This window comes from Micromys minutus (genome assembly GCF_963924665.1).
Source record: "Micromys minutus genome assembly, chromosome: 18".
In the NCBI taxonomy this organism is placed as follows: Eukaryota; Metazoa; Chordata; class Mammalia; order Rodentia; family Muridae; genus Micromys; species Micromys minutus.
In genome coordinates, this window is record NC_137953.1 from 49,101,490 (window position 1) to 49,117,390 (window position 15,901).

The 15,901-nt window shown below is 47.2% G+C and overlaps 1 long non-coding RNA gene across 5 annotated transcripts in view; it reads right to left on the reverse strand.

Moving 5' to 3' along the window:
* Positions 1–9,533, reverse strand: part of LOC308432471 — a 155,881-nt gene extending 146,348 nt beyond the window's left edge. For 4 of the 5 annotated variants that reach the window (XR_013975407.1, XR_013975408.1, XR_013975409.1 and 1 more), the window contains exon 1: positions 9,426–9,533. This is a non-coding gene — a long non-coding RNA (uncharacterized lncRNA). The remainder of the gene's footprint in view (positions 1–9,425) is intronic. The other variant, XR_013975411.1, reaches the window with a different exon arrangement.
* Positions 9,534–15,901: the final 6,368 nt, after the last annotated feature.

A 15,901-nucleotide genomic window follows, 5' to 3' on the forward strand; every position in this document is an offset into this window, starting at 1 on the left:
CTTTAGATTTGTTTCATTTTTACTAACAGGTATGTGTACCCTCATGTGTACTGGTAATCTTACAGGCTAGAAAGGGTGTCAGATACCCAGATGGTGGAGCTACAGGTAGTTGTGAGTTGCCCAGCGTGAGCACCATGATTCAAAATGGAGTTCTGTGGCTCTGCAGGTAGAAATGGTGCCACTTCTCCAGCTCCAGGCGGCACATGAGAAGCTGAGGATGCACCTAGGAGGGTAACCTTCCTAGATGGTCTCCCTAGCTAGTCTTCCTGCCTGGGCCATCTTTCGCTTTGTAGGAATCTGAGGCCGGGAATCTAAGAGTGACTGTAGTGTCTTCTGGAATTGTAGTGACCACCAAATAGATTTGCCAGATGAGAGCCACTGACGCTGGATGGGGTAAAATAAACTGTTCTTTTTATCCTCTGGGACATAAAGACATATGAAAACGACTTAGGTAGATCAGACACAGAAATACTTGTCATAGTGTTCTGAGAAGGTACTTACTAGAAAGGACTGTGGTCCCCTGAGCAATTAGTCTGCCTGTGAGCTCTCCAGTAAAACAAAGTACAGAGGATTATCTATTTCCTAAGAAAGATTCCTTGTGGTGAACCTCAAATGAGTCTTATTTATCTGTTTACTTACTTATTTATTCTGTGGTGCTGGGAGGCAGAGCCAGGACCTTCTACATAGTAGGTAAGTTCTACTCCTAAACTTCAACCTTAGCCTGTATTTAACTTCTGAGATCCAAATATAAGTTCTAAAGTCTTTGTCTATTTCTCTCACTCCCCCAATTTAACAGCAATTTACTAGTCGTTTATTTTGAGTGAGACACTGGACACACAAAAATGTCTAAAACTCCCAACTCTTAAAGACATTAGGACTCAGGAGGAAGAGTGCTGAGCTGTGCTTAATCTTTGTGACATACTGTTCCCGGTCTCCTGGTACCTCCACCACTGCACTCCCTTAGTTCAACTTCTCTGGGTTCTCGTTTTGTCTCTGTTGCCAATCTTCTTTTCTATCTAACCTCTATATTGGATATATTTTTAAATTTTATTTTATCTTTTTCTTGCCTACACTAGATGATCTCCTAAATTCACAAATCAAGCTCCTGTAGCTTTTCTGAGCTTCAGATTCCTATTTTCAGGTCTACAGTAGGTATCATTACTGGGGAAGACCTTCTAATTGTCTCCTCAGTCCTGTTGCGAGATTCCCCATCTTAGTCACGGAGACTCTGGTCACACGTCTGATCACATGTCTATTATCTTCTAGGATAACAGAAGGATCTTCAAATCCATTGTGACAGTGATCATGTCTCCTGTGTCACTCACCCTGTCCTGTCTGTCATTAAAGTATTTAAAGCAGCTCTGTGGGCCTTGGCTCTTTCTTGTGCCCTTCATTCACTCTTTTCACCTGGCAGCCATCCTTTCTCACATATGTCTTTGAAACATCCTTCAGACTAGTCTTCCCACATGTGTTCTTGTCCTGTTCACCTTGATATGTTCATCCCGACATGTTTCAGCCCCAAAAATGGAAATCTCCCATCAAAAACACATGTGTTGTTCCTCATCTAATTTTTTTATTACTTAGTGATGAGTTGAGAAGCTCGGTTCCCATTGGTATGTCTGGGAGTGTGCTATGTACTGAACGGCCATGTAGAAGGGACATGTAGAATGAGGTCCTCCATGAGTGTTGACAGCTGCTGGGCATTTTTTTTTAATACACACACACACACACACACACACACACACACACACAAAACTTTGTGTTCTTCCTTTGGGAAATATTTTCCCTGCCAAGGTTATTGGGGAATGTCCTCTCTGTCTAGGTTAATGACTCCACGATAATTGGAGACAGGAGTCCAGGAGGTGAGGGTGTGTCTAATGTCTCAGCATAATGGTAGAACACGATGACTTTCAGAATAGCCCTTAAATCTGTAGAAACTAACTCTGAAAACATGAGTTCAAAAATATATACTTTCTCAACTATGAAAAATATAAGGATGCAATAGGAGTTGTGTAAGGTGCTTCACAGAACTAAAAGAACAGAGACAGTTGCACTATGAGCTATCTTGTCAGAAAGATACAGAAGGATGAGGATACAAAGGCAGGCAGATTCCTGAGTTCAAGGTCAGCCCAGGCCCAGGCGAGTTGGAAATGGTAATTTCAGGGTGAGATTTCACCCAGCTAAAGATATTGTCTGTGCTTACAAAGGCAGGCAGATCTCTGAATTCATTTGCAATGCTAAAAAAAAATTATATCCTCACTGTCATTTTCTAAGAATCTGGGAGCTGGGGTCACGAAATGCTGACTCGAGAGATAATCAGAAGGCCATGACTCAATTGATACGTAAATAAAAGACTGAGCCTTGGTCTGTGAGAGCTGAGCTGTTGGGATGAGTTGTGTGGAGATCTCCAGAGAAAGCTGTCTGGAGCAGAACACATGTCAGCTTGCACCCATGACTGACTTCAAGTTTGTCTCATTCTCAACACCCCTTCTCTCAGGACCTCTCTCCAAGTTGAGGCTGGTCCTTGGCCAGTGTGTCTCACAAACTGTGACAGCAGTCTACCTTTCCTTCCTATTACCACTGTGTTCTGTTTGTAACCACTTTTCTACTGATGGCTCTTTCCGTCTTTAATGACTATAAATCATGCTTTGGTGAAGGTCCTGGAAGAGTCATCTTTCAGTATGTGTGTGACTCTATCTTGGGTAAAGATAGAAAAGTCAACCTGTGAGATCAAAGGTTTCATACGCTTGAAATGTGACAAACTGCCAGGACCCCTCCACAGAGGTCACTGCCCTTCCTCTTACTGAGAACATGGCCGCTTCTCCATCTGCCCAGACCACCAGATTCTTGGAAATTTATCTCATGGCATTTGCGATGGGCATGCTTCCTGTGTTGAGAAAGTAAGGGAGATTTTCTAACATAGTTTAAATTTCTTTTGTATTTCTTTGGTTTCAATCTGCTTATTATATACTTTGCCTACTTTTGGAGCTTTGGGTTGGTTACTGATTTTTTTTCTGAAGAAAATAACTCCTAGTTTCAGTCAGGAGCCCTGGTATTTCTATGATCATACAAAGGCTAAGGTTCTATGGTTGTAGACCATGTTTGAAATCACAGTCTTTGCTATAGTTAGTTATTTGTGTTTTGTCGGGAAGGGGACCAAACTTGCACCATGGCATGTGTATGGACATCAGAGGATGACTTATAGGAGTTGGTTCCCTCCTTCTACTATGTGGGTGCCATGAATTGAACGCAGGTCATAAGGCTTGGAAGCAAGTGACGTTATTCATTGAGTCATCTCAATGGCTTCTCACTTTCTTATTCTAATTAGTACGTACCAAAAGTTTTATGACAGGGGACTCACATTTGGAAATTATGGATTGACCCTTAGAATTCCTGACTTCCTAAAAGAGCTTGACACGACCTCTTTATTGGCTCCCTATACCATCTGATTTCATTCCCATAACAGCCAACTGAAGCACAGAGTATTTCTAACTGTAATCTGAGGTTTGAGAATGACAATGCCAAGGTAACAGAGCTGTAAACTCTCCTAAAGCCTAGCACATCATCACCAACAGTCATTTCTCAACACATTATATGCTGACTTCTTTTTCTTTTCCTTTCCCTTTTTGAGACAAAAGTTTCAATATACAGCTCAGACTGGCCTTGACCTCATGATCCTCCTGCATCAGCTCCCTGAACTGTCAGATCACAGGTTTGTGCTACGATACCTGCCTCTGGAAGATGTTTCCTGGTCTCTGTAACTTCTACTAATCTGCCACTCCCTTTCCTCTCTATAAACACCCTTTGAACAGAGTTAAGCTCCAACTATATGGCAAGAATCTCCACTGAGTTTTCAGTTTAGAAGCTCTCAACTCTACAAAATAAAGCAAATGGTGATGTGGCTTTCATAATATTATGGTGGAAAAACTGCACATGGAGATTAGAAGGGGGATAGGAAAGGATATTTCAGGTAGAGGAAGGAGGAGGAGATGATGTTCAAAAAGAAAAACTAGAAGGATCGGAAGAGTATCCCAGGAAAAGAAAACATTCAGGACTGGGTGGAACTGGAACATGAGACAGTGAAGGGACACTGAGCTGGGCCACTGGTCTAGAATACCTCACAGGGTGTGGAATGCCAGAAAAGGATTCTGGACTGTATTCCAAGTGCAAGCAGAAGATATGGAAGTATTCTAAGAAGAAAACTGTATGTTATGCTGTGATTGATGCCTCACGATGGTTGGAATCAGTGGTCTGGGTATGCTGGGGAGAACAAGAGCAATCATGGAAGTAAGAAAACACCATTAGAGCAGTGGTTCCCCACCTGTGGGCCGTGACCTCTTTGGGTGTTGGATGTTGCCCAAGACCTTCAGAAACACCAGATATTTAAATTATGATGCATAACAGTGGCAAGAGTACAGTTATAAAGTAGCAATAAAAATAATTTTATGGTTGGGGGTGTCACCACACCATGAGGAACTGTATTAAAGAGTTGTAGCATTAGTAAGGTTGAGAATCATTGCTTTAGAGCCAGGGAGGAGGGCACATATGTGTAATCTCAACACTCAAGAGGCTGAGACAGGAGGATCACAATTTTCAAGAACACATAAATGAGACTCCTGCCTTTGATTGTTGTAAAGAAAGCCATAGCATGAGTGTGGAGAGAGGACGCTGGCTTGGATTAAATTAGTGGTAAAGGAAACAGAAAGAGTATGTTTGTGAAACGTTTTCGAGGTAGAGCTGTCTTGAAGTCCTCATGAGATGAATGCTCAAGTTAGGTAAACAGAAGAACCAAGACCATCTACACATTATTTTTCCATTCAATTGGTGGTGCGATGCTAGTTAATTTGCAGAAACCCAGAAGAATCCAGGGCACTCTCATCTCTCTTTCCTCCTTCTTTCCTTCCTTCCTTCCTTTCTTTCCTTCTTTCTTTTTTCCTCTTTCCTCCCTTCCTTTATTCCTTCGTTCTTTCCCTTTTTCTTTTTACCATATATATCCTTGGCCACACAGACCATGAATTCACTCTCTTCCTAATACCTTCACCTCCTTCTTGACAAGCTCTTTGGTTCTTCCTACCTGAGACCTTCCTCCAGCTACCTCCTCTGTTCTCAGGTCCCCTCATCCATCACTGACTAGTGACTCTTCCCCACTCACCGACGTGCAAATACGTAGATGACCTCTGTTGCTAAATCCAAGGGCTTTCCAGTCCTCATTGATCTTCAACTCTCTCTTCCTCCCAAAACATCTAAGAATCATCTGACATCTACAGCTCCCTGCTTCTTCTCCCTTCTGTTCCGTATCTCCCCAGAATTCTCCCTTACTTGCCCTTTTCGATGGCACTGCCATGACATTTGTTGTCCCCTATACCCTCTCTTTTGAGGGATTCCATGTGTAACTATGGACTGTCACTCAGATGTCTCCTGAGGTTCAGCTTCCTCTGAGAAGCAGCACCCAGCTTCGCTCTGATATCCCATGGACACTTCACCTCAGTGTGTTTAAAATTAAACTAAGGTCCTGATCTGTGTGTCCTGCTTCTCTTCCTAAGGTCTCTCTTGATGACTACCATCCTGCCATCCTGTTTACTTAAATCATGATTCTGCCACCATTTCTCAATCATGCAGAGAAAATCAATAATCAGCCCCACTTGTTTTAGTTATTGAGCCCTTTCTGTTTCCTTTCTTGCTGTCTTGGTTTAAGAGGTTCCCCCTCCCCCCTTTGCTTAGGACGGTGAAACAACATTTGACTACTCCTCTAGCTTACAGTGTCACTAACAAATTATCTCAACAGCAGAGAGCTTTCTAAAGTGGCCAAGTGATTATGTCAGAATGTTCCTTAAAATTAATTAACGTAAATTAACCCAGGTTTGGTTCCCAGTACCCACATGATGGCTCACAGCTGCTTGTATCCATGGATACATGACACCATCTCCTAATCTCCTCTGGCTCCTATCCCTAGTGCTATATACCATACACTCAGGCACACATAAATGTACATTAAATAAAGAAATATTAAAAAAAAATCAATCAACAGCTTTCTACTACCTTTAGAGTAAGACCAAACTTCTTAGAAAGACAAAGCCTTTCACTACGCAGAAGCCCATTTATTCTTCAAGACTTCTGTGCATTCATGCAATGTAAGTCTCTGTGGAGCCTCTTCTACCTGCTGAACACTATCCTCTAGGCTTAGCAACTCTGTGAGTGTGCCTTCTTTTACCTTAAATTCTTGACATACAGTGCTTTGTGGGGATGGGGTGGTCTGGAATATCCCTTTCCTTTATTGTATTTCTCTGGCTGGTTTACTCACTTCTGTAGCTACGCACCTCCTCTGAGCTCTTTTGTAGATGGCAACTCACTATTACATGACCAACTGTGTTTTCATGTGTGTTCTCACTGGGTAAGATCCTGCAAGCCATCCTCTGTGTTTTATTTACCTTTGTATTTCTAGTGACACAGTAAGCACTCAATAATGAATTGAGTAACAGAGTTGGGTTTCAAAGCCAAGACTTTTCTTTCCAGTACAAATCTCATATTTCTCCACACTATTCTTTTTAATATGCTGAATCTGAGGGGGTCTAAATTACAACTAGATATGTTTCTATAAAGCATGTGGAGATAGATGTTTGGCTCCATCAGAATCCAACTGATAACTGTTTTCAAACAGCCCTTCCTCCATCATCCCACCAATTTGCTGATGGAGGCATTAGGAGTTCACTGAATCTGGAGTAACTGCAAGGCCTTTGACTGGCTTCACAAACTTCTGTACCTTTTAGATTGTTGCTTCTATATCACTACAAGGCGAAGAGAGAAGAAATGCATAGGAAACAAGGTAGATCTTACTCATGTGGCAACTAACATTAAAGCTCATTGCATTAATAATAAATCACCTTTTACATGAACCCCACCCCCAATCTCCCAATCATTTTTTTTCCAATCTCCCAATCTTTACAGCTAGGTATTAAAGGTTGAATGCAAAAGAGAGAGAGAGAGAGAGAGAGAGAGAGAGAGAGAGAGAAAGAGAGAAAAAGGGAAGGGGAGGGGAGGGGAGGGGAGAGAAATAGAGAGGGGAGGTGGGAGAAAAGACAGACAGACAGATCGAGCTAAGGGCTGGAAAGATGGCTCGGTGGTGGCTAAGAACACTGTTCCTCCAAAGGACCTTGGTTTAATTCCCAGAACCCACATGGCAACTCGCACCGGTCTGTGACTCCAGTTCCAAGAGATCTAACACCCTTATGCAGATATACATGTCTTCTCACACAGATAGGCATGCAGGCAAAACACCAATGCATATTTAAAAACAATCAAATGTGAAAAATTAGAATTGAAAGCAATGTTGAGATTTTTTTACTAAGCTTCCATAAGGACACGGACATGCAAAGACCCAAGATGGCTACCCAAGCTCATCCCGTGCACAGAAGTGGGAGCTAATCTTTCTTCAATGCCATATGTGCTCTATTTTTCATCAAACAAATCATCCCCATCAGAGCCCACTTATTTACATAATCTTATCTTTCTGCTATTGCCTTGGCGATATTCTTGTTATAAAGAGGAAGGAACTCGAAGCAAAAATATAAAAAGCAAGGCAGTCTTATTAGGGACATAGGGGAATCAGTAAAAGACATTTAGCTCTCAAGGTGATGGGATTTCCTATTTGTAAAGTAGCCCTGCAATCACAGTTTGTACTGTCAGGGTCACAATGCCACACCATGGTTATCTGTCCTTCCTGGGCCTGGAATGAATTCAATTCTAGGCCTTATTTAGTCAAACGATTCCTCCAGCTTCAATGTGTACTTTTTTATGCTTCATCTTGGAAATATCGTACTTAAATATTTTCTCATCTCTCGTTTGTTTTAGTTCCAAAGCTGAGGAATGAAGATGCTTGGGGGGGGGTTGATGGGGGGAGGGACAAAGGGAGGAGATGGGGGGGCAATGGGTTTTTCTTGGCTTTACAGGTCAAGAACGACTTTCTCAAACGGCTAATAAAGTAGCCTGGTGGTGCCTTAACCCTCCTACAATGACATTTTCCACGAGAATTAGCATTTAATTGGGATAATTTGTTGTCAACAGAAAGCGAAGATCCCTTTCCAAGAGGATCAGCGTGATAATGTCTTACCAGCTAGAGCACAGAGACCAAATATAAACCAGTTCTGAGAAACAGGAAGTGAACCTGACTGGTCTAGTCTGAGTGTCCCTGGCAGTGACGCAAATGGAGAAATCAAATTAGGAAAACAAGGTATGTGGGTGTGAGGCAATCGATAATAATCCAGGATGCTACAACAGAAGCAAAGAAGCCTTTAACCAAATGCCATTCATTTTAATAACACCCGGAGCAGTTTGATTTCCCTGTAACACACTGGTGATTAGAGAGCGGGATGAGCTTGAGTTCCCTAGCAACCGCATGTGCTTTTGAGACAGTCATTAGCCTTTCCGTTAATCCCCTCAACCCCTACTTCTAAATGTACCACTGACATTAAAACGTTTCAGAAAGTGCTTCTTGAGATTTCCAGGAGGGACAAGGAAAGGAATATTAAATAAATAAATAAATAAATAATAAATAAATAAATAATAGTCGTCCTGAGAACTTTGGGCAGGTGAAAAGAGCAATGTTCCTATGTGCCCAGCCTGTCTCTACAGTTCATTGCCCTCAAGTCTAGGTTTCCAATTCCCCTGGGGGGAAACAGGGCGATGGCGGTGAAATTGTCAGGAGTTTATGGTGGTCTCCTCTTGCTACCTGGAGTTGTATGGTTGTGTCTCTCAGAAGCATCCCTCTGAAGGCAGGTGAACCGTGGAGTGTACAGGTGGCCCTTTGTGTCGTGGCAGACTGACTGACGTTTTGGATAGGGCAAACTGTACCACATTTTCTTTCTCCTTTAAGCCCCATGAATTACCTTGGTCGAAGGAGCCTGGGGGGAGGAGAGAGGACGGAGGAGGGAGGAGGGTGGGCTTTTTCCTATTGATTGTTTAATTGCACCAGAGGCTGCTTATCCAGGGCTACTGGCCAAGAGCGTTATTTTTGTGGCTAAAGTGGGGTTGGGCCGGTTTCCCAGCCTTTCCCCTAGATTTAAAGAAGACAACCCAGAAAGTCCAGAAAGGCTAGAGGAACCTGGGGTGTGTTGGCCTTTGCTTTTCAAGGGTGTCCTACAGCGCCAGGGCTGCTGGGATTAAGTTCCTGCAACCCTGAATCATTGCCTCTAGCTGGGTCCTGAGTTCGGGATCTACAACTCCACCCACCCCGTGGCTAGGGACAACTGTCATTAGGCAAATAGTTATTCTTGCTGCTGCTGGCTGACCATCTTTTCTATAGCCTGGGCTCCTATTAGTCGGACACTTGACTCCTTGGAGCCCGGGTAGCGTCTAGTGGTTCCCGCCGTCCCACCTAACCCCCCTGCGCGCTCCCTTCCCAAGGCGACCACCTGCGTAGCCCCACTTACCCTCTGCCCCGCGGGGAGGGCCCCTCAGGGTAGCAGAACCCTCCCAGCTCCCAAGCGGCTCAGGGGGAGCTCGGTGTTTGCCTCCAGCCCTTCGCTACCGAGGATCAGGTTCCTCCCCTCCTCCCCCTCCAGCTCCGGCCGCCGCCGCCGCCGCCGCCGCCTCCTTCTTGCATGACACAGCAGAACCGCAGCTGCAGCAGCAAGTCCAAACCATCCGCCCAGGAAGCGCCGCAACCAGGGCTTGGGAGGAGCGGATGGGGCAAGGCAGGGGTCTAACCCAGGGGTAGTCTCGGACCCACTTTGCGCCATAAACTCCCCCCTTTGCCCAGGGCAAGCCGACAAAATGTGGTTCAAGCTGACCAGGCCAAGCCGTTGGAGGAATGCTGGGGCTTGCCCAGCAGAAGGGAAGGGACCAGAGAGGAGGGGTAAAGGAGACCCCAGTAAAGGGCAGGCCATTTCAGGTGAAGAAAGGTAAGATGAGTCTGTGAAGTGGGGGAGATTAAAGGAGGTCAAAGAGAGGTAAGGGGGTAGAGTTGCTGGGAAGAGGACCAGATGCTTCTGCTGCTCATGGTGGGGTTAAGTATTTGGGAAGGCCTGAGCTGGGAGGTCCAGGCAAAAGAGGGCTAAGAGGATGAAAGAATTTGTCTTAAGGTTGGAAGGCCAAAAGGATGGCTGTTAGTAAAGTTAGACGGGATCTAATGCGTTCCTGAATGATGGAGGAATTCGGACAGTCAAGGCCAGGCCGGAAGGTAGAACCTCTCCCATTCCACTCTAACGCCACGGAGTTCGTATTTTCTCTTTTGCACAATTCTGTCAATCTAGTTTCTATATAACGATGGAAAAGCGTGAACCAAGAGAGAAGTAGCAATTTTTTCATATTTATAGGATATTTATAGAATATTTCCATGGTACATACAAATTTAGAGACAGGGAATTGCTATTCTAAGTAGACTCCCCCCCAACACACACATACATTGCAAGTCAGTAAGACTAAGTACTTCCAACTTAGTTTCCGGACATCACTAGACACGTTGACACTTAAGTTAAATGCTAGCAGTGGGGACAGAATTAGTGGTTTAGAATATCGTGAAAATGTATGCTTGCGCTCTGTCCACACACATGCATATATATGTGCTTAATTTCTAGTGTGTAGCATGTACAGTATGATTAAGGGATAAGCATGTTTTCCTGCTCATCTTATTTCCAACCCAACACGCATTTTACAGCAGTCATCTTGTCACCATTTGGAAGAATGTGGTCAGAAAAGTAGTACCCAAACTGCCACTTTGGTTTTGTCTGTGCCTTACAGGTCATGGCTTCATACCTCACTTCCTGACACAAACAAGTTTTTACTGTTGTCAGCAACAAAGCCCTAATATAGCCGCGGAAGAGAAAAACTGCGTTCCATTTTGCCTCTTGAGAGCATCATCAACAGTTACCGGAGGAATGTAATTCCAGAAAGCTCCGAAACTGGTAGTGATGGTAATTATGGACCAAATGCCCGGTTCTGGTTGTTGTTATTTTTCTGGGCATTTCTACCAACGATCTGCGAGTGAGCTCACTGGGAGGGCAAATCTGGCTTTTCTTTTTGACTTTGTAAAATTTAATCAGGTCTGATAGGGAACTCACAGCTCTTGAGGGAAAATAAAGTAGGAACCACGAAATGTCATTTGAACAGAGCGTGGGCTTGGTGACTGCAGGAAAGGATTTAAGGACGCTCCTGTTCCGCTGTGTAATGAGCACTGGCTCCACGCACGCACCGACGCCATAGCTCCCGGATGCAGTGGCTCCCCTAACTGGGATCCCGCAGCGCCCCAAGCCCCTTCGCGACGCTGCGAGGGGCTCCCGGTGGGTGGTGGTGCAAATGCTGCTGCCGCCGCCGGTCCTGCTGCTGTTGTTGCTGCTGCAGTCACGTGGGAGCCCCTTTAAGTTTCCATAGAGAGGCCTCTCCGGTGTCACATGATGGACATGATATAATGAAACAACATTGTGGAGAGGAAAGCATTAGGGGAGCCCACGGCTACAAAACAAGTGAGTGAGAAGAGGTGGGAGAAAGAAACTACGCCACCGCCTCTGCAGCCGAGCGCACGCAGCAGCCTGGCGTGACAAGTGGGCGACGCCGGGGGCAGGGAGTGGGGGTCCTCCGCCCGCTCCGGGGACCTGGTCGCCCACCGTGCGCAGAGCAACTTTTAACCGGCAGCCCCGCACCTGTCTCAGAGTCTCCATCGCTCCCCGCCACCATCCTGGGAAAATTCTAGAAGAATACGCTCTCGGAATCGTACGTGCGCATCATTTTCCTCCTGGCTCCGGAGGAAGGAACCAGAAAAGAGAGCAGAGCGGTGCCGTGTTCAGCCTCAAGGTAAGTTCTTTAGGGCGGGGAAAACGGCTCCAGAAGGACTTGGGGACAGGATTTGGTGCTCGACTCCCACCTTGGGGGTGGGAAAGGCGTCCCCGCACTCCTGGTGAGGCAAGTGGGTTGGCGCGTCATCTGAGCTATTTTCCCGGTGGACTCTTGACGTCCACCCTCGCACTCCCCAGGTCCCCCTTGCCGCCCCCCGCAAGGGGCCTGCGGCTGCCGGCCAGGATGCTCAGTGGGCGAGCGAAGGAAGGTAGGGCTGCTGCGTGAAACGGACATGTCGGAGCTATTTCGCCATGTTTGTGTTGCTAAGAGCACTTTTTTCCCCTTTGCGGTGGCTTAATGCCACATGGCTCCTCCGGAGCTGCTGCCGGATTGAGAGCGAGTTTTTTTTTTTTTTTTTTTTTTCAATGTCCGCATTCCAGCTAATGTTGCGCAGATAAAATTCAAACTTGAGGTAAACAGACGAAGAGGAGGAGGAGGAGGGGAGGGACCGGCGGGGGGGGGGGGGAGGGAGGACTGTTTCCATTTCGAGATCCCACCTCTTCACTCAGAGGAGACCAACATCCCGAACCTAGAGGCAACTCATGCATGGCTCCCACGCCCCCCCACCTCTGTCGTCTTCAAGAAGTAAGGGCTGGGGGCGAGCGGTTGGAGGGACGCGACGTTTTGGTTCTTAGTGGGGGGGGGGGAAGAGGTCGCCCCTGGGAAGCCGGAGCTTTGACTTTGGCTATTATTTTGGCGGAGGGAAGCAGGGTGAATCCTCTTGATCTGGAGATGAGGGGTGAGGGGGGGAGGTAAAGAGGGTGCATGTCCCCCCCACTCTTTCTGTTACTACCTGATCTTGTTGCCTCACTCCCCCCCCCCGCAAACACAGGCTGCCCCCACAGGCGAGGTGGGTGGGGCTTCGAGGTTCCAGAAGGCAGGTTACCTAGCAGGTGTGTAAGGTGGGCGATGGATTTGGTAAGTCGCTTGGATTTGGTAGGGGACCGTGGGGGAGGCAAAGCGAGTGCGTAGGTAGAACTGAGTCTAACGCTTATATATTTGGGGGGGGGTGCTTTGAAAACCAATAGAGAAATGTCAAGACAGCCCCCCCCTTCCAATATGTCTGTTTCAGCTCGCAGCGAAGCTGCTGCGTGAGTGGCGAGGACGAGGGCGAGCTTCGTCATGTGGCACACTGTAGGCTTCTGACAGCTTGGAGCCATCTACCCCCTCCCGCGCGCGCCCGGGGCGGAAGGTGTGGGTTGGGTGGTCCGAGACCGGTGACGTCCGAGGCGGGGTGGGGACAAGACTTCGGAGCGCCAGGGTCCGCAGCCACGGCTCGCTCGGAACGGCGTGTCAGGGAGGAGGCGGCCACGTGAGGGGTCCGCGGCAGCTCGCGAGCTGAAGGCCGGGGGCGAAGTGCGTAGCAAGAGTCGTGACGGGGGTGACACGCAGCCGCCGTGGCCCCTGCTCGCTGCCCACGCAGGGCCGCGCCGCGGGTGGGTGCGCACTCACGCGCCCGCTCCCGGGAGAGCGTTTCCGGCTCAGGGCCGGGTAAACAGGGTGGTGCCCTCTGCCCTCCCGCCCCCGGCCGGGCGGAGGCGCGCGATCGTGGCGGACGAGCCGCGGTGGCGAGCGCGCGCGCGCGCCCCCGCCCGTCCCGCCTCCTCTGTTTTTGTTTTGATGGAGCCCGCGTGCAGCTGGCGCGTGTCGAGTCACGTGCCGCGGCCGCGAGGGGGCTGGGCACTGGCGACGGGGACGCGGGGGAGGGTCGCAGACCCTGAACAGTCCGAAAACTACCGCGAGGTACAGTCTTGTGGTCGCAGTTTGCCCCCCTGGAGCAGTATTTGGGTTCGTCGTCACAACATCCCAGCCAGTCGCCTGTCCCCCCCCTTCCGGGCCGGAGACTCAGCAGAGCGGTCGAGCTGACCTCCCAGGTGTGTTATGTCACTCGACACAGAAGTACCCACATCTGGCTCCTCATCCAGGATGCGCGGTGTAACCAACCCCAGAGCTTTAGAATTAATCCCGATACCCACTCTCATAGCTAGGGAACTGAAATCCAAACAGTCTGGACTGAGGGCCATTTTCTTCACCTCCTCCTTCAGTGATTGTGACGCAGTAGAAATAAAAACTGAGAGGTAGCCAGCTTGATAGGGCTAGAGTTGTTGAGTCATCTGTATCTATGCACCGAAGAGTGGAAAAATAGCCCCAATAGTTAACATGTCGACCTGTCACTAAGTGTGCCAGACAGGATGACTGCGCAAACATGGCGACAACCTGGAGGAGTAACAGTTTTTACATCGGGAGGAATGGAAGCACGGAAGGTTCTGGCAGGGGTGATGGTGCTTGGGGACTCCCTGACCGGTGCTCATGGGAGCAGGCCCCAGCCTACATATTTGAAACTATTACTTGGGGCTGCTTGAGTGACCTTTCACTTTCGTGAACAGCCTAGGAACAGTGCGTGTTAGCCTGAGGGCCTGAATTTCTGTCCGTGGATTTCTGTTGTTACAGCTTTGACCTGGAAAGGTTCCCTTGTTTGAAAGGGAGGAGAACCATTTGGTAAATTCATTAATGCCTTCAGGCTACCTATTCTAGACGTATACTGTGAAGGAAGAGGGGAGGGCTCTTAGCAATTTGAAGTTAACAGGTGGATCCCTGTTTGTTGTAACATATGTGTAAACTGAAGGGGAGTTCCAGAGGATGCATCTGTGTTCTGCTTACGCTCAGTAAGGGTGATGGTGGGTCACAGTTTGGATGTGGAACAGTGAAACATTCTGCCTTGAAATTTTTGGAGGAAGCACACACACTCTGGAGTATAGAAGCTTTGCTTTTTGCAAACGTCCCTTTTTCCTCCTTGGTTTGTGTCTCGTTTATGTGATCTTGGTGGGAACGTCCAGATGTGGGGGTTCCGATACTTGTTTGGAAAATACGCTTGCTGATACCTAAGGCAATACCGAATAACACGTTAGACTCGTTTGTTCCTAAGCAGAGTTCTCATTCTAATCTTGTGACCATTTACATTATCGTCGTTGTCCTCGGTGGCCTAAAGAACTCTGAATATGCACACTAATGACTGCCACCAAATAGCGTATGCTGCAAGGTAGGCACAGGTAAGTATACCTTAGACCAAGATTTCAAGGTTAGTGTTCACAGTCCTTGCAGTTTTGGTGAGTAGAGCTTGAAGACCCACCCAGGCCAGTGTGGAAGTGTGAACTTGGCTGGTCTGGAATAAGGAATTGTCCAGCCACATGTTGTGTTCCCGGTGCCGTCACCATGAGTGACACCTTTTTTCTTAAGCTTTGTCAGACTAGGGACTGGTGGTCTCAACCTCCTTAATACAGTGCCTCGTGCTGTGATCTCCAACCAGAACATTTTTGTTTGCATTTCATAACTAATGTTGCTGTTATGAGACGTAATATAACTATGTGTTATTACTGGTTTTAGCCTACCCCTATGAATGGGTCCTTTGACCCCCGCAGAGGAGTTGAGGTCCCCAGGTTAAGAACCCAGAAATTGGGGGTCCTTGCATAGCTCTGTTAAGAGGGCTCATTTGCTTCTGGGGTACCTCCTCTTTGGAAGAACTTGATCTTAAAATTATTACATTTATTTACATGGTGTTTGGTCTGCATGCACATCTGCACACCGGAAGAGGGTATCAGATCCCATGGGGCTACAGTTAAAGACAGTGCTCTTCACCACTGAGCCATCCCTCCAGCCTATTTTCAATATCAGGTAGCATGTCTTACACACATCCTTGGCTCACCTTGTCACATGCAGCTTGTCATAATTTGTCACAAAAATGGGCTCTTCAAAGTTGGGATTTAAAAAAAAAAAGTGTATCAATGGCACACACTGGCGCTAAATCCTCCCATTGGTCACCGCCATTGAACTCCCTCACCCACTTTCATTCTGAAGCATCTTTACCACCCCTGCTATGGGCGGTCAGGTGAACAGCATATACGCTTTTGTGAGAAACACAGAACGTGGCACTGTTATCGATCTTTTGCAAATGGGATAGAAAAAATGATGGGACAATAGTTTTCATTTGTTTTTCAGTCCCCTCTCCATTTTTGGCCCTGTGGACAGTGGGCTTTCTCACAGAGAGATGAGAGGGGCTCTGTGCTGTTGTCACTTT